This window comes from Lithobates pipiens, unplaced genomic scaffold (genome assembly GCF_037356315.1).
Source record: "Lithobates pipiens isolate NorthernLeopardFrog02 unplaced genomic scaffold, aLitPip1_a1.2 Scaffold_19, whole genome shotgun sequence".
In the NCBI taxonomy this organism is placed as follows: Eukaryota; Metazoa; Chordata; class Amphibia; order Anura; family Ranidae; genus Lithobates; species Lithobates pipiens.
Genome location: NW_027507764.1, coordinates 574783364 through 574793259, shown reverse-complemented (window position 1 = coordinate 574793259; position 9896 = coordinate 574783364).

Below are 9896 nucleotides of genomic sequence, written 5' to 3'. Positions count from 1 at the left end.
AGCGGGTCCGGCAGACTCGATGTCTGTCCCCCGCCCGTGAGCGTTTCCCACAGAGACAGAAAGGGGATCTGCCAAAGTAAACAAGGCAGATCTTCGTTCTGTCAGGGGATGACACACAGAGATCTTGTCTTTCTGCAGTGCAGGAAGATGGATCTGTGTGTTGTCCCAGGCAACCCATCCCCCATACAGTTAGTAAACACACCCGGAGAACACAATTAACCCTTTGATCGCCCCTGATGTTAACCCCTTCCCAGCCAGTGTAATTAGTACAATGGCAGTGTATATTTTTAGCACTGATCACTGTAACAATGTCACTGGTTCCCAAAAAAGTGTCAGAAATGTAAGTTAAGTGCCTGATCTGTCCGCCGCAATGTTGCAATCCCGCTAAAAATCACTGATCACAGCCATTACTAGTAAAAAAAAAAAAAAAATGTTTTTAAATTTAAAATGCCATGAATCTTTCCCCAATATACCAATACCAATATACGCTTTTTGTTTTTTTTTACCAAAAATATGTAGCAGAATACAGATTGGCCTAAATTGATAAAGATTTTTTTTTATTGGGTATGTTTTATAACAGAAAAACTGAAAAACACAAAAAAAGAAAAAAACACAGAGGTGATCAAATACCACCAAAAGAAAGCTCTATTTGTGGGAAAAAAAGGATGTCAATTTTGTTTGGGAGCCACGTCGCACGACCGCGCAATTGTCAGTTAAAGCGACGCAGTGCCGAATCGCAAAAAATGCTCTGGTCTTTGGCCAGCCGAATGGTCCTGGGCTTAAGTGGTTAAAAGCCATTGTACTCCTTTGAAAAAGATTTTTCTTTTGTTTGTTCACTTTGCTGCATTCGAATCAGTTTTTTTTTTTGAATTTTCGGTTCCACCGATTCAAAATGTATCAATTCGAACGTTGCCAATCGAAAAAAAAAATCTATAAATTCTAAGAAAATTCGATAAAAGACATAAAACGAATTCCGAATAAGCATCCTGAATACGAATTGAATGAATTAACCAAATTTAACTAAAAGAAATAACTAGATTAACAAATCTGCACATGTCTAATAAGAATGAAGGTTGATACATAAGATTGATACATAAGATTAAAGCCTGGTATATAACATTGATACATAAAAGTAAAGGTTGATACATAATGTTGATACATAAGATTAAAGGTTGATATATATGGTTGATACATAATATTAAAGATTGCTACATAAGATTGCTACATAAGGTTAAAGGCTAATACATACTGTATGATTAAGGGCTGATATATAAGGTTGATACATAGGACTGATAGATAAAATTAAAGGTTGATAAATATATGGTTGATACATAAGATTAAAGGTTGGTACATAAGATTGATACATAAGGTTAAAACCTAATACATAACGTTAAATGTTGATACATAATATTTATACATTAGAATGAAGGTTGATACCTAAGAGTGATACATAAGAATTAAGGTTGATACATAATATTGATACATAAAATTGAAGGTTTATAATATATATATATATATAAGGTTGATAGAAAACATTTAAGGTTGCTACATAAGACTGATACACTGATACACAAGGTTACATCTTGATACATAAGATTGATACATAAGGTCAGAGGTTGATACATACGATTGATACATAAGGTTATCTCTGTATTACTTAGCAAATATTTGACTCTTGGTTAGAAGAATGTCAATCCAGCTGCTTAATGACCAAGCAGAACTACTTCCAGGTGAATGGTTATAGTAGCTTAAATATTTGGAATTCTTTTTAGACACTTTTATGGTTGACATATCTCTGCCACTAGTGATGAGCCAACAGTTCAGTCTGATAAATTTCCGAGCTTTACCCGTTTGGACCCTGTTTGAGTTGGACATCATATTGATAGAAGAGGTACTTCTACTGCTACTATACATGAAAACTTCCCGTTGGGGGGGGGGGCATGCGCGGATGCCTAGGAGGACGGTAATGCCGGCTTAGAGCTCCGTTCCTGTGACGAACGCGCCAGAGGACTACAGGTCACAGAAGTCCCTAATTCTACACAAAACGAGAGAAAAACCTACTACTAAGACTCAGGCACATATAAGAATGGTTTTAAAGGGTACAAAAGCTACATTTAAAAGTGGAACAAGCAAAGAGAAATTACCTCAGCCGTCTTCCAAGATGGCTGCGGCAGTCTCCTCAAAGCCTCATTCTTCACAGCTGGCTAAACCTCCTAAATCCAATATAAACACCACAGAAAATACTGAGGACTCTGACTCTGATTGTGGTGCTTCGGTATTAGAATCAGAGTTTCAATCTGTCATATTTAAAAAATTTGAGCATATTTTACAGAAGGCTTTGAAACAGACATCAGATCATATTACTGACAAACTGACACGAGAAATTAGAGAGCTGGGTCAGAGAACAGCTGAATTAGAGATACGAGTAGATGATATTGAAAGTCAAACTCAGCACTACATTTCTGAATTTAATAGTCTCAAAGAAGAGACTGTCATATTTCAGTCACGTTTAGAGGAACAGGAGAATAGAGACAGAAGGGCCAACTTGAGGATCAGGGGAATTCCAGAGACTGTCATGGATGTGAATGCCACTATGATTGCTTTATTTCAGGAATTGCACCCTGCAGGGCCGTCTTTAAGGAAGGGCAAAAGGGGCACCTGCCCTGGGCCCTGTCATTGTTGCGGGGCCCAAAGCAGCTGCCTCATACTTGCCAACTATCCCAGTTTACATTCCCTTGTCCCTTGAAGTTTTAGTCCTGTGCTGCTACTAATGCTGCCCAGCTCTGCCCTATTGTTGTGTACAGATAACTCACCTGCAGACCTGTGTTTACATGTAAATACTGGCATTCATATGTAAATAGCAGTGACATGCATATGTAAATTGCTGAGGCCAACTGCATTGATATGTAAATAAAGCAGCATTCATAGGTATATCATGCCCCCCTGCAGCGAGGAGAAGATGTGCTGTAACCTATAGCAACCAGTGAGCAGTATTACTGTACAGCAATCTCTAGCAGCCAATCAACAAGCAGAAATGTGCTGTAACCTCTAGCAACTAATCAGTGAGCCTTAAGGAGTGCTGTAACCTCTAGTAACCAGTCAGTAAGCAGTAATGATATGCTGTAACCTCTGGCAACCAATCGCAATCGCTGCCTGATCTGATACAGTAAACTGATTTTAAGTCTAGCTGCTATTTATTGTATGTCTCAGAGAAGGTGGAGAGCGAAATTGCATGGGGGGCCCTAAGAAAATTTTTGCCCAGGGTCCAATCAATATTAAAGACGGCCCTGGCACCCTGGTATCCCTGTGGAGAGATTAGAAATGGACAGAGTGCATAGAGCGCTAGCACCACGTAAACCTAACGGCCCTCCCAGGGACATAATTGCCAAGATGCACTATTTTCGTACAAAAGAACAATTGTTGGCAGCAGCAAGAGAAAATGGTTCCCTAATGTTCCAAGGACAAGTATACCAACTCTTCTCAGGCCGCGTACACACGGGCGGACTGTCTGTCCAACTTAGTCCGCTGAACCGTGTTTCAGCGGACAATCCGCTCGTGTGTGGGCTTCAGCGGATTTTTTCAGCGGACAGTCTGACGGACTTAGTCTTTCGGAATTTCCGTAAAAAACAGTCCGTCCAAACTTGGTTTCAGCGGACAGTCCGCTCGTGTGTAGGCTAGTTCGACGGACTAAGTTTGGCGCATGCTCAGAAAGGATTTACACGGCGAAGGTTGCATTGCAGTGTATTGGACGTCGAATTTCTAGTCCCGTTGTACGTGCCGTACACGTCATCGCGCAAGCTTTCAGCGGACTGTCTGTTCATCGTATGTGGTCAAGTCCGTTCATTCAAAAGTTGAACGGACTGTCTGTCGGATTGTCTGACGAACTTAGTTGGCCAGACAATCCGCCCGTGTGTACGCGGCCTCAGATTTATCTCCTATTACAGTGGCTAAAAGACGAGCTCTTAAACCACAGCTACAAATACTTCAACAGCACCAGATCACTTATCATTGGGGGTTTCCTTTCTCCCTCAAATTCAGACATCTGGAAACCAGATATGTATGTCGCTCTTCAGAGGACTTACAGTCAGCCTTGGTCGAATTAGGTCTTGCAGATCAAACCACAATTAAAGACCAATTCCACAGAGGATCAGCCTCCAGGTCCCCTCAACAAAACACTGCAACCAGCTCTAAGTCATCTACTCCTAGTCGCCATAATCAGCATAAACGTGGTCGATTTGAACATCAGCCTCCTAATACTGAAGACTCTATGGACTGAGTTTAAAATAAATATATTTTTTTCTCCTCTTTGATACATTTCCTCTTTTTCAGAACTGCAGGATTCCACTTTTTCTGAAACAACTTAATTTTTAAGTTACTAATTTTTGCAACTTTATGGCCCTTTGGCTTACAATTCTTTGCTGGCCCTCTTCTATATAAAACTTTTTTTTTTTCTTTTTACTGCTTATTTACTTAAATCCCCCCCCCCCCCCCCTTTTTGTCTCCCTCTCTCATATCAGTCAAAGATACTTTTGTGGTCATTTCCTGAGGTCATGGTCTTGACAGTCTTCCAACCCCCCCCCCCCCCTTTTTTTTTTTCTGGATAATATATATATAGTTATTATTATGATAGTATAGATGCTTTTTGTATAGTTCCTGTGGTTCTCCGGCATGGTTCGTCACTTTAGGAACTACTTGCTGCCCTTTCGCCATCCTTAGACCCTTGCTTTTATAATGCGAGACTCTGATGATGGCCGTGGAGCCCCTGTGAGTCCTTTGTTCACTCCCAGGAGTTGCTCTCATACCCTAGTGATTTCTTATTGCATTAACTCACAGTTTTTTCATATTAGGGTTATTCTTCCAAGCTCTGTTCTTCTTTATTCTATTCTTTCTTCTCTTCTTTTTTCTCTCGAGATGGTGACCTTTATTCTAAGTTCAAGTCATTGTTCTTATTATGAGCTAGTTTACTTAGACTTTTTATGGCCCCCGTAAATATTTTATCTCTTAATGTACAAGGATTTAATATCCCACACAAACGAACAAAAGCAATGAGATCTTTCTCGGCCAAGAAGGCACATATAATCTGTTTGCAGGAAACCCATTTTATTGACAAAGCTGCCCCTAAATTTCTTTCCTCTTCATACCCGCAATTTTTTACCACTTCTACCACGGTTAAACAACGCGGAACTCTTATTGGATTTCACCGTTCCATGCCATTCACCCTCTTAACACAACTAAATGATCCCGAAGGTAGATATCTACTCCTTACTGGATATATAGCAGATATAGCTATTACAATTGTTTCATATTATGCTCCAAATAAAAAAACAGAATCTTTTTTATCCCATCTTTTTCAAGTGGTTGAAGTGGTTAAATTTGGTACTGTAGTCCTATGTGGTCACTCGAATACGATGGTATTTCCTTTTCTGGATAAGTCTCCCCCAGCCCCTATCACTAGCTCTAATAAGCTTAATCTTCAACATTTACTTGCCAAACATAATCTAGTTGAACTTGATACATGGCGTGAAACCAATCCGACTAGTAAACGTTATACATATTGCTCCTACCCACATAAATCTTTCTCCCGTATTGATCATATTCTGGTCCCTTCTAGTATGCTACCTGAAATTCTATCATCTAATATTATCCCGTTCACATGGTCCGACCATTGTGCAGTATTCACAACTATTGCTTCTATAATACCCAGATCACATGATACCACCTAGTGCATAAACGACTCTACATTAGCTAACCCTCTACATCAACAGACGAAAGAAAAAGAGATTAATGACTATCTTTCATTTAACCACTTACAGACCGGACCATTTTGCTGGTCAAAGACCAGACCACTTTTTTGCGATTCGGCACTGTGTCGCTTTAACTGACAATTGCTCGGTCGTGCGACGTGGCTCCCAAACAAAATTGACGTCCTTTTTTTCCCACAAAAAGAGCTTTCTTTTGGTGGTATTTGATCACCCCTGCGGTTTTTATTTTTTGCGCTATAAAAAAAAATAGAGCGACAATTTTGAAAAAAACACATTATTTTTTACTTTTTGTTATAATAAATATCCCCCAAAAATATATAAAAAAAATATTTTTTCCCTCAGTTTAGGCCGATACGTATTCTTCTACATATTTTTGGTAAAAAAAATCGCAATAAGCGATTATTGATTGGTTTGCACAAAAGTTATAGCGTTTACAAAATAGGGATAGTTTTATGGCATTTTTATTAATAATTTTTTATTTATTTATTTTTTTACTAGTAATGGCGGCGATCAGCGATTTTTATTGTGACTGCGACATTGTGGGAGACCCATCGGACATTCTTGACACATTTTTGGGACCATTGTCATTTATACAGTAATCACTGCTATGTAAATGCAGTGATTCCTGTGTAAATGACACTGGCAGTGAAGGGGTTAACCAGTGGGTGGCAGTGTAGGGGGTTAAGTGTTCCTAGGGGTGTGTTACTAACTGTGGGGGGGTTTGGCTTTCATTTAGTGAACACTGATCTCTGCTCCAATCACATGGAGCAGAGATCAGCGTCACTAGTTGCTAGGCAGAATGGAGAAATGCTGTTTACACGGCATTTCCTCCATTCAGCCATCCCCTGAGACAATCGCGGGTATGCCCGCGGCGATCGAGTCCGCGGGTCCCGCGACCAGACTCACGGGGGTCCCAACCAGTGCGGGAGCGCGCCGCCGGCGGCGCGCTCACGATGGCAGGGCGGCATTGAAGATTGGACGTACATGTACGCCAATATGCCTGCCCGTGCCATTCTGTCAACGTGCATCGTCGTGCGCTGGTCGGGAATTGGTTAATGATACTGGTGACACTTCCGACTTGACATTGTGGGAAGCCCATAAAACCGTTGTTCGGGGTAAGTTGATACAACTAGCTGCAAAGCTTAAAAAAGAACGTAAACTCACGTTTACAAAGCTGGAAGCTAACTTCCCTTCCTGTCATGATACGTTTCAATCTTCCCCAAATGCCATTAATAATGCTAAATTAGATAAAGCCCATTTAGATTTAGATCAATTTTTAACGGATTTGGCAGAAAAAAAACTCCTCTGTAAACGCCAACATACACAATACCTCAAAGCTAATAAAGCAGACTCCCTTATGGCCAGAAGTTTAAGATCAATAAATCAAATCAGATCCTCCATAAGATTGAAAACGTCCCGTGATTCATATACCAGTAATCCAGTCAAAATTTTAGAGGTGTTTCGTTCCAAATTAGCTAAAATTTACTCCCCTGCTTCTGGTTTCAATCAGGCCAGTGCGGACAGGCTATTTTCTAATATTAATCTCCCTACTCTTGACATTGAACAAAGAGAGAGACTAGAAAGCCCTATTACTACTAACGAGGTTCAGACTGCTATAAAGGGACTAAAATTACATAAAAGGCCTGGCCCCGATGGCTACTCGGCATCGTATTATAAAAACTTTGAGCATATTTTAACACCAGTCTTAACCAGAGCCTTCAACTCCCTTCTGTCGGGTCATTTATTTCAGCCTGAGTCATTATCTTCTATTATCGTTATGTTACCTAAACCACGATCAGATTTAACTATCTGGTCTAATTATCGTCCCATTTCTCTCTTTAACTTAGACATTAAAATATTAGCTAAGGTCCTTGCGTCTTGTTTGAATAATTTTATAGGTCACCTAATTCATCAAGACCAAACGGGTTTTATACCCAAGAGACAGGCAGGAGACAATATTAGACAAACACTATTACTTATTCAAGCCGCTAAAAACAGACATATTCCAACTTGCCTTCTATCTTTGGATATCAGTAAGGCTTTTGACTCAGTCACCTGGCCTTATATGCAATTTACTCTCAAAAAATTGGGTTTTGGTAATCATTTCCTGACTTGGATCTCCTCCCTCTATAACAATCCCAGGGCGTATATTAAATATGCAGGTTATAAATAAGCAATAATAGACATCAGAAGAGGCACAAGACAGGGTTGTCCCTTATCCCCACTACTTTTTTCCCTACTTATGGAACCTTTGGCACAATTAATTAGATCCAACCCAGATATCAAAGGTATTGTACTAGGTGGGCATCACCATAAACTGTGTCTTTATGCGGATGACATACGTATTTATCTATCTCATCCCCACATTTCTGCCCCACAATTCCCCACAATTCTTCTGCGAATATTGGATACATTTTCACATATTTACGGTCTCTTTGTAAACCCCACCAAATCAAATGCATTGAATATTTCTATAAAACACTCTGACCTATTACAGGCTCAATCCTCTCTACCTTTCAATTGGGTTGATCGCCAATTACCATATTTAGGTGTACACCTTACATCCTCACTTTCTGATCTTTTTGCAGCTAATTATTTACCCCTGCTGAAGCAATTTACAGGCTTATTAAAGCAATGGTCCGCACTACCACTATCATGGATGGGTCGGATTAAGGCAAAAAAAATGTCAATACTGCCTAAGTTTTTATATTTATATAGGGTACTTCCCATTTCCATACCTTCATATTTTTTACGACTCACACAGCGTAGAATTATGTCTTTTATTTGGAAGAATATTAAACCCCGTATACCTAAATCCACTTTATATCTTAGTAAAACCAGTGGAGGCTTGGGGCTACCTAACTTCGCTTCTTACTACTTTGCAGCTCAACTATCGATACTCCCTAAATATCATTCAACAGAAGACATACCTTTAAGGGCTCGGTATTGAAAAACGTTTTTATTTCCATTAGACATGTGAGTGTATTGATTCAGCGTTGTAGTATTTAAATAAATAAGGGTTTTTACGCTATGGGAGCTCTTTCTGTTTTATTCATATGAATTGTGGCACCTTCGTTTCACCAACTGTTACCTGTATTGAGGACATTTAGTTGTGGCTCCTGTGACGGTCCAGCCAGATTTTTGATCTACATGCTCTTTTGATCTCAGGTAACACTGAGATCTTTAGTTCCGGTAAGCGCCCCCCCCTTCTCTTCCTATCGGTGGAGGTGTTTCTTCCTGGACTCTTTTTGGATTAATTTTCACACGAAGGGATGTGGATGTCATTTTTTTCTACATGAACTCATACCACTTGTTGATTTACATCAACCCTTGGGATTTAAAGGGACTATTTCTTCTTCACTTAATATTGTATTCACTTTCCGTTTGAGTTTTTTGGAGATTATTAGTTTAGGAGTGTGATTTTATGAGGGCACACATATTTAATTTGGTGTCCTTCACTTTTTTGTATTTGTTTAAAAGTTTTTGGTGTAGTTTGATTACATGAGTTTTTATTCTATAGGGGATCATTCCTGTAAGATAACCATTCTTATTATATGATTTATGTGTTTAAGCTAAGTACTTATCATCTAATATTCACGTTTTATTTATATTTAATCACTTATTTTATTAATTGGATGTAGTCTTAATTTAGCAACATTTTTTTGAGCGCAGTTTTTTCTTTTTATATTGCACTTATTATCGGAGTATTATGATCTGAGTTGCTGCTTAGAGGGTGGGTTTTTCCAATAGCGCAGTTTACCCCCTTTTTTCATACCTTTATGGGTATCTATTGAAGCCATTGATTGTGACCCCATATCAGTGGCCAATCTACTATGGATTCAGCCAAAGGACAGATCACATCTGACTAATCCTATCACAAAACATTCATTGGTTATCTGGGATAGATTTGGTAGTTCATGTAAATTACAATCAGTACATAATCCACTTCTTTCCTTTCTAGGGAATCCAGCTTTTTATCCTGCATGGACATTTCCGAAATCTTTTTCAGCATGGTCTTCTACTAATCTGACTAGATTCTATAAACTATTATCCTCAAATACCTTTCAAACATTCCCTATGCTATGTACAAACTACAGGCTCTCAAACAATGAGATATTTTGATATCTACAAATT